The sequence below is a fragment of the Phasianus colchicus genome, chromosome 1 (genome assembly GCF_987193195.1).
Source record: "Phasianus colchicus chromosome 1, bPhaCol1.hap1.1, whole genome shotgun sequence".
Taxonomy (NCBI): Eukaryota; Metazoa; Chordata; class Aves; order Galliformes; family Phasianidae; genus Phasianus; species Phasianus colchicus.
Genome location: NC_143436.1, coordinates 107,332,301 through 107,347,940, shown reverse-complemented (window position 1 = coordinate 107,347,940; position 15,640 = coordinate 107,332,301). Strand labels below are relative to the sequence as shown.

Below are 15,640 nucleotides of genomic sequence, written 5' to 3'. Positions count from 1 at the left end.
GAAGAGTCACGCAGGCTTTTTTTCTGCATGCCCATCCACTTCATGCTTCCATTCTTCCATCTGGGAAATCTCAACGCACTGAACTCACGCAGTGCTGGAACAGCTCAGTGCTTGGTGTGGGCACGCAGATCAATCCAGCAGCTGAAGAGCAGGATGCTTAGCACATCCCAGACACATTGGACTCGTTGCACATCCTTTGCACTGTTATTCTCCGCAGCCGCCATGGCTTTGTCTATGGGACTTGGGACATCTGTCTAACAGCTGGGAGCGCAGGGTGAATGCTTACCTTCTTCCTTTTCTGACAGTAGAACATTGCTGGGTGGAAAAAGGTGTGTCCAGACATGTGATTGTCCTGCTTTTGAATGGGATTTTGCACACACAGAGGTGACAGCAGATATGAATCTGTTATGTTTCTGATGAAAATGAACAGATTCTCTTTAAAACCTCTATAGGTCTAACTCACATTTCCTTGCTCTGACCGTGTTAATAGCCATTACTTATCCTTTTGCTTTACATCAAGCACGTGAGCCATTCCATTTTTAGTCATCATTACTGCTCCGATATTATCTGATTGTGCAGTTTTAGGGTTTGCCCATACAAAGTCTGAGAAGTGGGAAATCACAGAGTATTTTCTCTCTCCTAGCAGTTAATTATGTCAAATCTGAAATTTTCAGGCTTTCTTCTGTGCAGTCCATCAAGCCCCAGCACCACAAACTATTTAACAGGATTTGGATCCCAAAAAGATTTATTTCTAGACTTAACTTTAAGCAGAAAATAAAAAAAAAGAAATACTTGCATTCTTACATCCAGGGCTAGTTTTGTGTGGAAAGAGGTGTCAGAATGCCAATACATATGGCCAGGACATTTTAGCTGATTGAGAAATACATGCTTTTTTCTTTTTTTCCTGGAAACAGATATGCCCATTCTAGAACTTTCTGTTCCCGAATTAACCCCATTTAAATTTAAATACTGGAAAAATTTCTTACAGAAATGGGGTCTCTATCTTCCTTCTTTGCATCAGGAGTTATTCCAGACTTCTGGCCAGCAAATTTACGTGTTCTGTATTGATTTTCCTTTGCTGGCACCAGCCAACAATGCAGCAAAGCCCAGAGAAAGCTAGCTGAGCTCAAGGGTATTCACAGCCTTTATTGCAATAGACACCCCCCTCAACCCACATGGGAATGTTTAATCTGGCTGGTCGGAACATGCTAGTTAACCATCGGCTGGAAAAAGCACTTGACAGTACTTCTACTCCTGTAGAGAAGTATCTGAACACTGACAGAGGCTGAAGAGCAAACAGATTTTCCCAACCCCGCTTCCTGTGACTTGCTGTTCAGAGCTGTGTAGTGGATTACAATACACAACTCATAAATGTTGGATTTTTTTTTTTTTTTAATTTGTTGTTTGTTTAGAATATCACAGTGGCTCGAAAGACACTTTCAATGCAAAAGAAATGGAAATCCCCGGAAGACATCATAGTTCATCAAATGCAAGCTGAAGCTACAGGAAAAGGTGAAAACACCTAAGAGGAAGGAATGAACAACCACATGATAGTCATATGCAATGAACAGCTCTTAAAATCTGAAGAGGAAAACATCCTCTCCAACTTGAATGTAAGATGCAGCATACATTTTAATGGGCTATCAAGAGGACCCCAAAGTCATCACGGCAGATTTAGAGAGACGAGGAGCCACTGAGATAAGAGGCAGCTACAAATCCTAGGCCATCTATGCAACAGGAAGCCTGAGCAAGGAGCTGGAAACTTCTGTCCTCCTGCTGTCCTCCTAATGCTGAAAAAGTGAATGGAATTGCAGGATCATTACTGCTGTGTAAATTAAACCACAGGTTAATCCTTCAGGGCAATGTAGCTCCAATGGCTCTAACTAAATTACAGGCAGTTTTCACGGTGTTGAGATCAGAATCTATTTTTTCCAATCTAAAAAATAAAAACCAAAACTCAAAAAAGCATTGACTACATGACATACATTACAAAGGTAAACAGTTTGTTGGAGCAAGACGCACAACAAGAAGCTGACCAAAACATAGGTTGGCATCGCTTTCACTGACCATCAGCAGCAGGTTCACATTACACCTGAGTGCAAACATTACTGTGCCAAACAACAGAATAATATCAGAAGCTAGATCATGTTACTCACCCAGACTGAAACAACAGATTTATTGACAGGGAGGAAGCTGGCTATGGTTGTGTTGCTACTACCCCTAATCAGCACAGCTACGTTCATGAATCAGAAAAATTTCTGAAACTGTTTTTCAATAATTGAGTGTTGCAGTGAATTTTTAGTTAGCAAGAGCATGGTGTTTTACTGTGAGATGGCAGCAACATTAACACAATCTTAAGGAACAAACAAAATGGCCCCAGCATCTATGAACTGGCAATCAACAGCCTTCCATGTATTGGAAAAATATTCAGGAGGGTGTTACTGTCACTTATCCAGGACCAGTGCAAAAAAAAAATCATGCTTAGATATTTCTGTAGTGGATGTTAATCTTCCAAACCAGATTTTAAGACTCTGGTATTAAAAATGATTGAATAAGGGAAGGAGTTATACTATTTTTATTTTAATTTTCCCCTCACCTAAAAAAGGAAAAACCTCTTGAAATGTCTACGTCCACAAAAATCCTGAGTGTCCTTTTTCTTCTCTATTTAGGGTTAGTTCTTTCAAAAAGGGAAGGGAAGGGAAAGGAAGGGAAGGGAAGGGAAGGGAAGGGAAGGGAAGGGAAGGGAAGGGAAGGGAAGGGAAGGGAAGGGAAGGGAAGGGAAGGGAAGGGAAGGGAAGGGAAGGGAAGGGAAGGGAAGGGAAGGGAAGGGAAGGGAAGTTTTTTTCAGTTCACTGCAATTTGATATATAAACATAAATATTTAAATAAAACATAAAATATATATAAATAGAAGTAGATATAAACAAAAATAAGCATAAATGTGAAGCGAGACTTCTTCAGCAACATTTAAAATAAAACTTTGCACAGAAAGCCTTTGTGCATATTTCGATAGGCAAACCTGGGGCGTCTACACTGTAATATCACATCAATAGTGCAAGCCAAAATGCAAGCAGTGTTTCAACACCAAATTAATACCATCTCAGCAGTCACACATATTATAGCCCAAAGATTAGTTCAAGGCTGGAAATATGAATTGTAGACTAAGGACTGATGGTCTGAATTTTGCAGGAAGTTTGATGAAATGATCATGATGGTCTGAATAGGTTTAATTATCCTTTCAGTGCATTCACTTTATCACATCTTTTTATTGCAAGGTAAGATATTCTTTCAACTAAGAACATTAAGCACTGGACTTCTTCTTTTCAACTTCATTACTTAGTTGAGTTCTGCATTATACTTTGTGTATATGGTTCCAGTCCTTCACAGGTAGGCTTCCTAGAGACATTTCTGTTATGTTTGCCACCCAGCACGCAGGTATCTCAAACATTATTCAGTGGTTACCACCTAGATGAGGAGGGCGTTCCATTAACAAGGTAGCAAATGATGGTTAATTAAAAGCTTGTTCTGAAACACATGTGCAGAGAAGGCTAGTTAACAGTCTCATCTCACTCTTTTATTTATCCATTCTTAGGGGTTTGGATCATAATTTTGTACTGTTTTTTTAAAGTACTGAAGATAGTCAAGGAGACTAATGCCCACACAAACACATGCACATCATATCTCATTCTGTGTAATTTTTATTAAGTGCTGTTTTTCACTTTTGTTTCCAATTATAGTTATTGTAAGAGCTCTTCCAGGCAAAGTAGGTGAAATGTAACCTCTCTGACATATCACGTTCCCATTCTCATCTTTATGTAAGAGTTTCCGAGTAAGACTTCATGATGTTTCTTAAGCATACCAGTAAATATACATGTAAAGGAAAGGGAAATATGCAAACAGTTTTTGGAGGAGACTTCACTGGATTTTGTTCTTGTGGGTTTATCTACAAAGAGCTTGTTTTGTTAGAGCTGTTTTTCAGGCTACATTGACTCTGAGTCATTTGGAAAGAAAGAGGACTGATATCTCTTGTGGCATGAAACAATCCAACCAACCCTATTTCTTGCAAATCAATAGAAGAAAGGGAAAAACCAAAGGCGTTATGATCAATTTAAAGAAGCGTTGCTTCTTCTTTAAGAAAACAAATGTACTTTCATAGTGACTATAGAAGAGTTTGTAGCAGCCTCCTCCCTTTCTTTATCTCAGTGGATGCCTACAAAACCCAATTACTGGGTGATCTTCTCTCCAAGCCAGGTGGTAATGAAATGATGATACAATATTTCCAATTGCTAGCACAACCTCTAACTTGTAAAATGCTGAGACATGCCCAGAAAATACAGGCAAAAGTAGGCAGGGCTGCTGTTTAATAGTAGTCATAATAATAAAATGTTAATGATACCGAAAACGGAGTGGTATTTACTGTGAAACTCACAGAGAGGAAAAGTCCTTCAGCTATTTTCTTTTCCAATGTCATTTGAGATTAGCTTGCTTATTTTTACCTCTGCCCAGCATAACACTCTGCTTTCTGCACAGACTGAGATGCTTGCATGTGTTGTATTCGAGTCTGTTTTGTTGTAAGATGTAATTTATCTTCTAACTTTTGCCGTGATAACTCTCAGCCCTCGGGAAGGGCTGAGACAGGTTGTCATTTGTATTATCACCCCACAGAGATCTTGTAGCAGGTATAAATGACATTTATGCTCCTAGTACCTTTCTACTGCTGAAGTTCTACTGTTGGCAGGAACCAGGCACGGCACGCTCGCTGTCCTAGATATGGGCTGGGTCCAGCATCCCTCCATCAGTCACTGGTGTCCATCCAGCACAATTCAACTCTGTAAATGCACGCAGTTACAGGCCTTGCAGTTATTTACTTGGTCCTCATTCACTAAAAGTTTAACAGCTCTGTCAGTTGTCAAGTGTTTAAGTTGAGAAGCTTTCTGAAGTGACAGAAAGATGTGCAAACGGATGGTGAAAATCTGCAAATTTTACATACACCTTAAATTTTACTGTGACTACTGTCAATATTTGTCAAATTTTATAGAAGAAATCTTTTGTTTTAAAAAAAAAGTAATATAACTGGGCAATTCCAATTCCAATTAAATTTCTTCAGTTAGGAAAAAAAAAAAAGATAATAAAAACTCAATTTTTTTTTCATCAACAGAAATGGCAGCAAAACCAGGACAGGCCTGTAGCATAGCTGTGGAAGGGAGGCATTTTACTTTCCTGTAGTAGTAGCTCTTACTCCAAAGTGTTACATCCAGATACTCCTCTCAGTACAATTTCTGAGCATCTTCTCCTAGGATTAAACTGGCCTTACATACACAGGCTGAGGAGCCCAACAGAGGAGCTGAACCATGGACAATGAATTCACTTCAGACTGCCATGATTTGGTAAAAAGCATGAGATGAAAGCTCTGTTGCTGTCTTTGGACAAACATCACTGAACACCTTGAGAACGATTTCTGTACTGAAGTCCTGTGAGATCTACAGTGTGAAGCATGTGCTCTATTGTAGAGCAGTCTGATTTGTCTGATCCCACCACCCACCACAAAATGCAGCAAGGTATGCCTGCAACAAAGTAAGTTAAACTAAATCTATATTTCTGGTCTCTTACAAGTAATTGGAGGACAAAGCATGGTTTTGCTGACTCCACCAGTGCTGCCATATCTGCAAGTGTAGATGAGGGGCAATGCAGCGGTTCATCTCACAAGCCGTTGTGTATTTTGACACTGTGGTTTTCCCCTCTTGCTTCCCTCTTCACTTTGGCTTAAACAGTGTGTCTGTCTGCAGATGTTCAGTAGAAAAACATGGTATTCAGGTGCCAAAAATGATCTACTGCCTTTTATCCACTCTTTTGCATCCTTCCCTTCTTGCCACCCAGTAACATTACAAGTAACAATATGTCCAAAAAATGAGCATTGTAGATCCAGAGATTTCAGAACTATGGAAGCCCTGTTCTGGGTAGACTCTTTGCAGATGGCTCTTTTGACCTCGAATGAGACAGCTCCTGATTCAGTCTCTGCATACCTGAAATGAGCTGTAGATACCATCTCCTCTGCTGCTCTGGGGACTAGGCTCCTTGTTGTTTACCTTCTGCAATAACAATTCAGCTTCATATAGAATAGGATTGGTTTCCTCCCTTTTTCTTTTCTTTTCTTTTTTTTTTTTTTCCCACACATGCAACAGCTGGGTTATGCAATCATTTCAGGGAGGGGGCTTGGCAAGCAGTCTCCACTGCAATTACACCCATCAATCTAGAAAACTGTCACTGGTGTTTGTGATATGGGTTCTCATCCACAATGCCCTGGAGTGCAGGAGCCTCAAAAAAAAAAAAAAATAAAAATAAAAAATCCCCAAATGTCGAGGAAATTTCCTTCTCTTTGTGTACGCAAACATGTGCTCCTCACATCAGGATTTGCTTATATGAGTCATAGAAAAAAAAGGAGGGGGAATACATTGTACTTACATTATTATGTCTGTCACATAATCTTCACCACCTGGTTATTTATTAATTTCTTTGTGCTAAAGCCAACCTGTAGCCCATCTCAGGCACAGAAGGTGTTTATATCTCAGGAATCATGCCCACATTTCACATCCCAGGAGCTCTGCCCGGGGTTGCCTGCGATTCCTGTTACGGAGCAGCACGCGTCCACCTGGGAGGGAGCACCCCTCAATCTCCTGGTGCCAACACTACCTGCCAGAAGAAAATTAATATTTCATAGCCGATAAAAAGAACTGGAAGCAACCTCACCGTACCGTAGTAGCCGGCACCGTGCGTGATGTATAGCATGCTGCCTAGCAAGGTTGCTAAGCAACACGGCACCATCCACGAAAATCCTGCATCAGCTTGTGGTGGCTGGTGGGGCGGGCTGGACGTGACACTTGGCACACGGAGCAGTGTGGAAAGAGAAATGCTCAGCTCAGGAATATTACAGCAGCCTACCGATACACGCCCTCCGTTCCGCTCCCTGTGCTGCTCAACATCACAATGCAGCGGGCACTGCGATCATTTTCCGCTGAAAAAAAAAGAAGCAAAACAGAACAAAAAAAACCCACGCACACAAAAACCCACCCTCCCCTGTCTGCTTCCTGTTTCTTAATGCTCTTCAAACCTGATCTACAGAGTAGTGGAATTTTACAGCTGCATCCCGTGATGCTCTCGCTCTCAATCCCATGGCCTGGCTCATACCTCAAACTAACCGTAAAGTCAAATCACAATGATGTGACTCACTATTATAACTAAAGATAGATCTTGTCAAAGCAGTCATGAGCCCTGGATGCTGGAGGGTGTTTTAGCGTTGTTTTTTTCCCCTATTCCTCCCTCTCCTGGCTCCATAATTTTGGAAATTTGGAGGTCCATCCCATGTTAGGGAGTATTTGCATGAGCAGGCAGGTAGGGAACATGCTTTTGTAGACCAGAAGAAACGATGCTGAACCACACTGAAGTCTAGCTGAGGGCAAGTTCACAGAGCTGCCAAATCAGAGCTTCACAGCAATGAGGGTTGGAGGTCCCAAACATTCCACAGATAAAGGGAAGGACAGCCACAGAAGGGAGAGAGGAACATTTTTTAAGAGAGTATTCTTCTAAGCCTAACAAACCTTTTATACAGATATATCATCTTCATGTTTACACACCAGCTGTTTTCAAGTGTGAATATTCAACTGGAGCACTTACTACCCACAAAGACCAAAAAAGCACTGCTGCAAGAGAAGAACACATAGCGGAACAACCAGACACCAACTGAGAAAAGCAGGGCAAGAGCTCTTGCCCCAAGACCAGCAGCTCCTGCTAAGGCCACAGAATGGCTCAGCATCAGCTAGGAGCAGTGAAGTGGCAGGACAGGTGAGAGCTGCTTCAGTGTGGCAATGAGGATGTGTGAGTGAAGCTCCACAAGCATATGTCTGTTAGCTCTGCAGGGCAAGCACACCTGATATCTCAGGAGATGCTGTGCAAGAGGAGAGCAGCTCTTGCTGGTGCAAAGTGGTCTGAATTCCCTCAGCCTCAGTTGCCCAAACCTGGAGAAAGGAGGACTGACTTTGGTTACACCATCAATACAGAAAGTGGCAGGCGAGGAAGCCGGAGGTAGTTCCCTGTTTGGACGTACTGGATCTATTTCAGCCTTGTATAATTCCACTGGTGTCAATGACATTACATCAGGGATAAAACCAACCCGTTATTAACCTGGCCATTTCCTTTTATGCCCTTGATTCAGGAAATCCCTATGCAAGTGCATGATTTTGGTCATGTGAATATTCTCACTGGAGGCAGTGTGATTGCTCACATCCATAAAAAAAACACCTGCATATATACATGCAGGGTTGGGGACTGAAACAGCACCAGAGGGGAAGGAAAAACAGAAGCAGGGTGAGAATACCTGAGAAACAATGCTCTGGAAGGGTCTGTGAGAGGTGTCTGTCCACTTGGGGGACAGTAATATTTCTGGCTGCTTAACAATTTGCTGTGAGACAGCAGTACCTTGAGGAAAAAAAAAATTAAGATATGACTGCTCTGAAGGAAGAGGGAAAGAGAAGAAAATACCCCAAATATCATTAAATGTTCCTAAAGTATTAAAAAAAAAAAAAAAGTTAACAAAGAAGCTAGTTATGCAAAGGCCCTTTGGGGACTGCAATTTATGTCTGTGACTTCCATAACCTTGCCCCGATTCCTTCTCCTGCACTTGCAGGGAACACCCTAGGGGGCTTCGTAGGAAGCCTCAACATATGTGTTTTTCTGCACTGCTTCTGGCTTTGTGTTTCTGCTGTGCCTCCAGAAAAAAAAATACATGAGCCAAATTATGACTTCCAAATACCGAGAATTATGATCTCTAATGATTGTCATATGACAGTAATGCTTCACAGAAATCTTCTGAACAGTCACTCTCATGTATATGCATCTTGCTGCAGGAAAATACTAGCTGAAGAAATGTGGCTGATGAATCCCTGTTCAGTTTCTGTTTTACACCCAAACAGTTTTTTAAATTCCTATATATAAAAGCACTGCTTTCACCAGTTTCTGAAGACCTTTCTGAAAAGTCTGTGCATATAATTTAATGCCTGGATGCAGGATGAAATGTAATAACAAATCTTGACCTATTAGATTTAAGCCTTCAGCATGTGATCTAAATAAGGGTGACTTTCACAGATAACATACCACAAGATAAGTGATTCAGTGAAGTTCCTGAAATCAGCAGTTACTCTGGTTTGCAGCACAGTAAATGAGATCAGGTCTGACATAATAAATGAATCTATAAAGAAGGTGCTCTCATACGTTGCAGAACAAGCTAAAGAACAAGAGTCAGCAGGCTTACTGAATTCAGTTGCAACTATTTTGAGTAGTTCTTGCTCTGTAGTAATGATGACTATGATTTGTCAAATACTCTTTAATTTTTCACATTCATAGAATCATGGAATCATAGAATGGTTTGGGTTGGAAGGAACCTTTAAGATCACCTAGTTCCAACCCCCTGCTATAGGCAGGGACAGATACCTCTAGAACAGGTTGCTCAAAGCCCCATCCAGCCTGGTCTCGAGTGCTTCCAGAGAGGGAGGGGGCATCCACAGCCTTGCTGGGATACGTGTTCCAATGTCTCACCATCCTCACAGTAAAGAATTTCTTCCTAATATCTAGTTTAAATTAATATTCAGCCAAATAAGGGAAAATACCTTCTTTATTTTACCAGCTGCCATGCCCGCAAAATTTTCCCTTGCAAGTAAGTGGACTGTTTAAGTTTGCTATGAAAACAAACAGCTCAGTTTTGCCCCTACTTTCTGTTTCAGGTTTATGTATGCGCTGTTCAAACGAGAGAGACAAATCCATGAAATTCATTTCACAGGGCATTGAGCAAATGGAATGTAGAATAATGTTCTTTAGTTGCTGACATATGATCAAACACAAGTTTGCTAAAAGGAAAGAGAAGGAGGCACGCAACAGCCTTGAAATGGATAAAAATCTTGCCACATTAACCATAGTTAATAAACGAATACAGTTATATTATTAGTATTGGCTTCCCTCTTGTGGCAACGAGCAAGTTGTAGTTCTAATACGTAACTAAAATCTGCTGAGGCGTCTGTCTAATACAAAATGCTGCAATGTGTTCATTCAGCAAGACCCTTGCATCCTGGACACCTAATTTCAGTTCAAGGCAGATATAAAGACCTACACATGGCAAGCAGGGGGCAGGTTGGGATCTCAGGTCTGTAGAAATACCACTGATGTGAACATTTCAAAGGCTTACCCTGGTATGACTCAAGCCAGTATCTAGCCCAACTGAACGAAGAGACATTTTCCACTTGAAGGCACACGTTTAATCTTGGAAGAGAGTTAGCTAAAGCGCTAGCTGGCTGAGAGAGTGGCTCGCGTTCTAGGCCTATTCAATGGTCCCTGCTGAGACTTACAGTTTAGCGGTCATTTCTGTGACAGACCCCGAGGAAACAGACCAGCATCTCTCATTCCCTGCATACGTGGCCATTCTGACTCCAAAAGTGGGATGAGAGGTAATATCCCATTTTCCCCAGCAGTGATGGAACAGGCATGGAGGTTCTCCTTTATTTTCTCCATAGCCCCTTGCACATTATCATAATTTGATATTTGTGAATTTACAACTACTTTATTAACAGCAGCATGAGTGAGAAGGTATCACTGCTATTAATAAAGCATGTTTCATCGACAGAATTTATAGTTATTTGTAAAGAGTGTTGGTCTCTTTCTTTCTTTTTGCAGATGGAAGAACTGAGGCACAGAATAATTAGAAGCCAATCAGTAGGCCCAAAGCAAAGCTGAAAATAGATCCCAGCTCTCCAGAGTGTCAGTGCAAAGTTCTTGCTGCTACTCTGCCAGCATGTGAGATAGCAAAGCTCATCTGTTAGCACTGCCTGCACCAAACCACGTCCATTATTTGCATACTTTCTGAAAGAAGCTCTTATTACCACTGATATTTTGTGGACATCCTCTAAAATGGCCAAATATTCAAGCAAGTTCTCATCACCTTTTCCAGTAGAAGGTGTTCTTGATTAGTGTTTATTTTCTAGTCTATTAAAATCACATAAGAGTTTGCCCTTAAATAAATTTTTCAGGCTTATTAGACTATCCTTGAGGATGCACAAAGGAGATATTTTATCAGTGAAGCTGCAAGTACTTAATTGTGACTTATTTTCCCTTTTACAATAAATTACTATGGTAGCTCAGAAAATACACTAGTCACACAATATTTCTGGGATGCTCATGGTACAATAAATCATAATGATTTATCATTTTATCATATACACTATACGGTAGTTTGAAAACTCCTTTGGAGGGTAGGAAAATGTAGGCACAGGTGCTCGGTTCTCCAGATAACCCTACAAAGAACTTTCAGTACAGTGCTTGGATGCTAAGGTCAGCGAGTTTAGCATCCTAACTCAATTAATAGGGCTGCAACTCCTATTCTGTATTCCCCTAACAGTGGTTGTGGTTCTACAGTCATTCTTGCTGGTTTGGAGGAAAAATAAATAAATAAATAAGACTGCTGAAAAACACTTTTTTTTTTTTAACAGGAAAATGAGTCAGGTCTTCCCTAGACAGCTAGGTTTTAGCAGGTGGGTCACTCTAGCTGTAAAGGGTTAGTCCCCAAGGAGTTCTTGTGACAGAGCACTTGAACTTACCTGCCCAAGCAGAACAGCTCACAGAGCAGAGGTCTGGAAAACAGCCAGGTGAATTAGATTCAGCAAGAGTACCAACTGCTTCCAAGGGCAGCCCCTGGGAAAGAAAAAAACAACACTTCCTTCAGACAGCTGCAGGAACAAAACCACAGTAGAAATGGGGAGGTGAGGTGGGTCATAGCTTTTCTGTACCACATTCCCTGAACCTAAGGAACACTGTGAATGAAAGCCTCCTCGGTTTCTTGTAAATAACATAAACTTTTTACAGAGGTCAGGAACTTGTTTGCAGCTACACCCTAGTTGTTCTGGGACCTTCCCATGCTGCTGAGTGTGGGAATCCTAGGCACAGCCAAAGGAAAACAGCTGGGTGCAATTGCTGACTAGCAGGTGCAGAGGAGTGCTCAAAACAGGCTGAAAGCTAATGTTTCAGGTGAGTTGAAAGGTAAGGGAGTGAAGTACTTACTGCATTCCACCTTCCTTTTTAAGATTTGACACACTCATTTACTTTTTGGAGGTTTTATTGTGTTGTTGATTTTTTTTTAAGGAGTTGGCCATAGCATGGTGGAGGGTAAGTTTGGCATATTTTTTGAAAGAAAACAGATATGGTCTCATCATTGTGAGAACACCAGATGTGCTATTACAAGTTTAATCTCATTTTAACACTACGTGCTGCAAGCTCTCTGTGGAATGGTCTATGTCTTACTATGAATTTTATGAGACTTCATGCAGCTGTGCCCTGGTTGAAACACATCCCCACTGCCACTGTGGTAGAATAATAATGAAGAATCATCACATTCTTTCTAGAAACATAAAAGTGCTGATTACTGTAGGATCTGTGGATGTTATGCTGGTGTGAAGTCCATGTCTTCACTAAGCACAAGGGTCTGTTTAAATAAACCTAAACTTAGACCAATTATTTTGAAGATTTCTCAAATAGAAGTAGAATATATTTTGCAGGATTTCAGTTCTGGTCTGTCTCAATAGGAGAAAAAAATGTGTTGTTTGTAGCATTGCTATGTTTACTAAGAATGGTTACTCTAAGGTTACAACGCTTCAAGCACTGACCCTCCACATAAACTGGCAGACCCATAAGTGGATGTTCTTCCAGGTGTTTCTTGTGGAAGAGCTTATAAACAGAGTAAGTGCTTAAGTGCTCAACTGGTATAGGACCTACATCAACAAACTGAAGTGACAGATAGAGGTGAATGCCAAATGATGAGGGCCTGGCACTGCAAGGAGTTCAAATCCTTTCTAGAGGCCTCAATAAGACATATTACCACAGAATTGTAGAATCACAGAATGATTTGGGTTGGAAGAGACCTTAAAGATCACCTAGTTCCAATCCCTCAGCCTCTGTGTTGCTTTGACTACATTGCTCGAAGCTCCGTGCAACCTTGTCTTGAACACCTACAGGGATGAGGCAGCAACAATTTCTCTGGGCAGCCTGTGCCAGTGCCTCACCACCCTGACTATGAAGAATTTCTTGTTTGCATCCAATCTACATCTACCTTCTTTCAGTTTAAAGCCATTGTCCCTTGACTTACCACTACACTCCCTAATAAAGTCCCTCTCCAGCTTTCCTGTAGGCCCCCTTAGGTACTGGAAGGCTGCTATATGGTCTCCCTGGAGCCTTCTATTCTCTAGGTTGAACAACTTCAGCTCTCTCAGTCTCACCTCCTAAGAGAGGTGCTCCAGTTCTCTGATCATCCTTCTCTGGACCTACTCCAGCAGATCCAAGTCCTTTTTATATTGGGGACCCAAGAGTGAGATGCAGGTGAAGTCCTCAAGGGAAAAGTAGAGGAGGAGAACCTCCTCCCTCAACCTGCTGGCCATGCAGCCCAGGTTATGGTTGGCTTTCTGGGCTGTAAAAGCACACTGCTGGGTCATGCTGAGCTACTCATCAACCAGCATCTCCAAGACCTTCTCCTCAGGGCTGCACTCAATCCATTCTCCGCCCAGCCTGCTCTTGTCCCTGATATTGCCCCGAGCCAGGGGCAAGACCTTGCACTCGGCCTTGTTGAACTCCATGAAGTTTGCACAGGCCCACCTCAAGCCTGTCAAGGTCCCAATGGATGGCATCCCTTCCCTCCAGTGTGCCAACCGTGTCACACAACTTGGTGTCATCAGCAAACATGCTGAGGGTGTGTTCAATCACACCGTTCATCCTTGCCAACAAGGATTTTAAACAGTGCTGGTCCCAACCAACCCATGAGGCATGTTATTAATCACTGGTCTCCACCTGGACAGTGAACACAACACTTTGAGCACAACCATCCATCCAATTCTTTATCCACTGAGTGGTCCATCCATCAAATTTATGTCTCTCCAATTTAGAGACAGGAATGTCATGTGGGACAGTGTCAAACACTTTGCATGTGTCTGGGTAAATGACCTCAATTGCTCTTATCCACCAGTGTTGTAACCCCATTGCAGAAGGCCACCAAATTTTTCAGGCACAATTTAGCCTTACTGATGCCGTAGTGGCTGTCACGTCCTTATTTTCCATGTGCCTTAATATAGTTTCCAGGTTCTGCTCTATAATCCTAACAGGCACAGAGGAGAGACTGACTTGTCTGCACTTCTCCAGGGCCTTCCTTATTTTTCCCTTCTTCAGAATTCCAGTTGGTGACAGCTTCACTGGACTGCCACGGCTTCTAAAAATATGATGGATAGTGGTTAAAAGATCATAGAGTGCTAAAAAATCATAAAATGTTCTAGAGTTACTATAATAACATTTTGGACATGGGGCTTAAAACAAGTATGGGACTGGTAAGACTGCACCTCAAGTACTGTGCTCAGTTTGGGGGCCCTTACTACAAGACAGACATCGAGGTCCTGGAATGTGTCCAGAGAAGTGTAATGAAGCTGTGAATGGTCTGGAGCCCAAGTCCGATAGGGAGAAGCTGAGGGAACTGAAGTTGCTCAGTCTGGAGCAGAGGAGGCTCAGGAGGGACCTCATCACTCTCTACAACTACCTGAAAGGAGGCTCTGGAGAGATAGGGATCAGTTTCTTCTTTGAGGTAACAGTGACAGGGTAAGAGATGATGGACTCAAGCTGTAATAGGAGAGGTTCAGGTGGGGTATTAGGAACAATTTCTTCTGAGCAAGAGCAGTGAGGCAGTGGCACAGGCTGCCCAGGGAGGTGGTGCAGTCACCATCCCTGGAGGTGTTCAAGAGCCGTGTGGATGTGGCACTGAGGGACGTGGGCAGTGGACATGGTGGGGGTGGGCTGATGGTTGGACTGGGTGATCTTAGGGGTCTTTTCTAACCTTAATTATTCTGTGATTCTATCCAACCTGGCCTTGAGTGCCTCCAGGGATGGGGCACCACAGCTTCTCTGGGCAGCAGTGCCAGCACCACACTGTCCTCTCAGTGAAAAAATTTCCCACTGACATCTAAACTAAATGTCCCCATAGCAAATAAGCTGCAGACAGCTGAAGGAGCTCCATTCCAGCATCCAGAATAAAGCATATTGATGACATTGCCTTACTTCTGATGGGATGCTAGACAATCTTTCTTGTTCAGACCGTATTTCCTGAAGGGTGCCGCTCTAATTCCCTGGTTATGACACAGCTGAAGCGAGCACTAATTTTCCAATCCGTAGCAACAGCAACATCTAGCGTCCGGAGCCTGCCCTGCTCGCTTGCAGCACGCTTGCCGTTGGCGCAACGCAGCGCGTCCAGCAATTCAGCAGCACGCGTGACCCGAGCGAGCAGCTCAAGGTCGGGCAGAGGACTCTGGCACAGGTGGAGCTGAAGGCTGAGCTCCCGCCTGCCCCGCGCTCCACCTGCAGGGCCGTCTCTCTGTGTCCTAGCAGACGCCTGGCCCCTTTATCGGAGGGGGAGACAACAGCTCGTTGTATTTCAGGGGTGGTTTCACCCCGCTAGAGGACGGAAATATCCTCGAGGGACGCGCAGCCAAGATCTCCCTTGGAGAACGTGTGTGAAGCAGCTGAGGGCAGGGACGCGCTGTTGTACCAACTCCAGGAGGCGGGAAAGGGCTCTGGGC

The 15,640-nt window shown here is 42.7% G+C and overlaps 1 long non-coding RNA gene across 8 annotated transcripts; it reads right to left on the bottom strand.

The window, feature by feature from the left end:
• Positions 1-3,245: 3,245 nt before the first annotated feature.
• On the bottom strand, positions 3,246-15,200 carry LOC116241991 (uncharacterized). Of its 8 annotated transcripts, none has more exons than XR_016459153.1 (8): positions 13,177-13,263; positions 11,636-11,729; positions 8,371-8,471; positions 6,462-6,689; positions 6,023-6,314; positions 5,610-5,779; positions 4,707-4,828; positions 3,246-3,464 (listed from the first exon to the last, which is right to left on the bottom strand). It is a non-coding gene; the product is annotated as an uncharacterized LOC116241991 (long non-coding RNA). The 8 variants fall into 8 exon arrangements; XR_016459148.1 differs by lacking the exon at positions 8,371-8,471 and adding an exon at positions 6,939-7,011; XR_016459155.1 differs by lacking the exons at positions 6,462-6,689; positions 8,371-8,471 and adding an exon at positions 6,752-7,011 and having other exon boundaries at positions 6,023-6,088.
• Between the last annotated feature and the right edge of the window lie 440 nt (positions 15,201-15,640).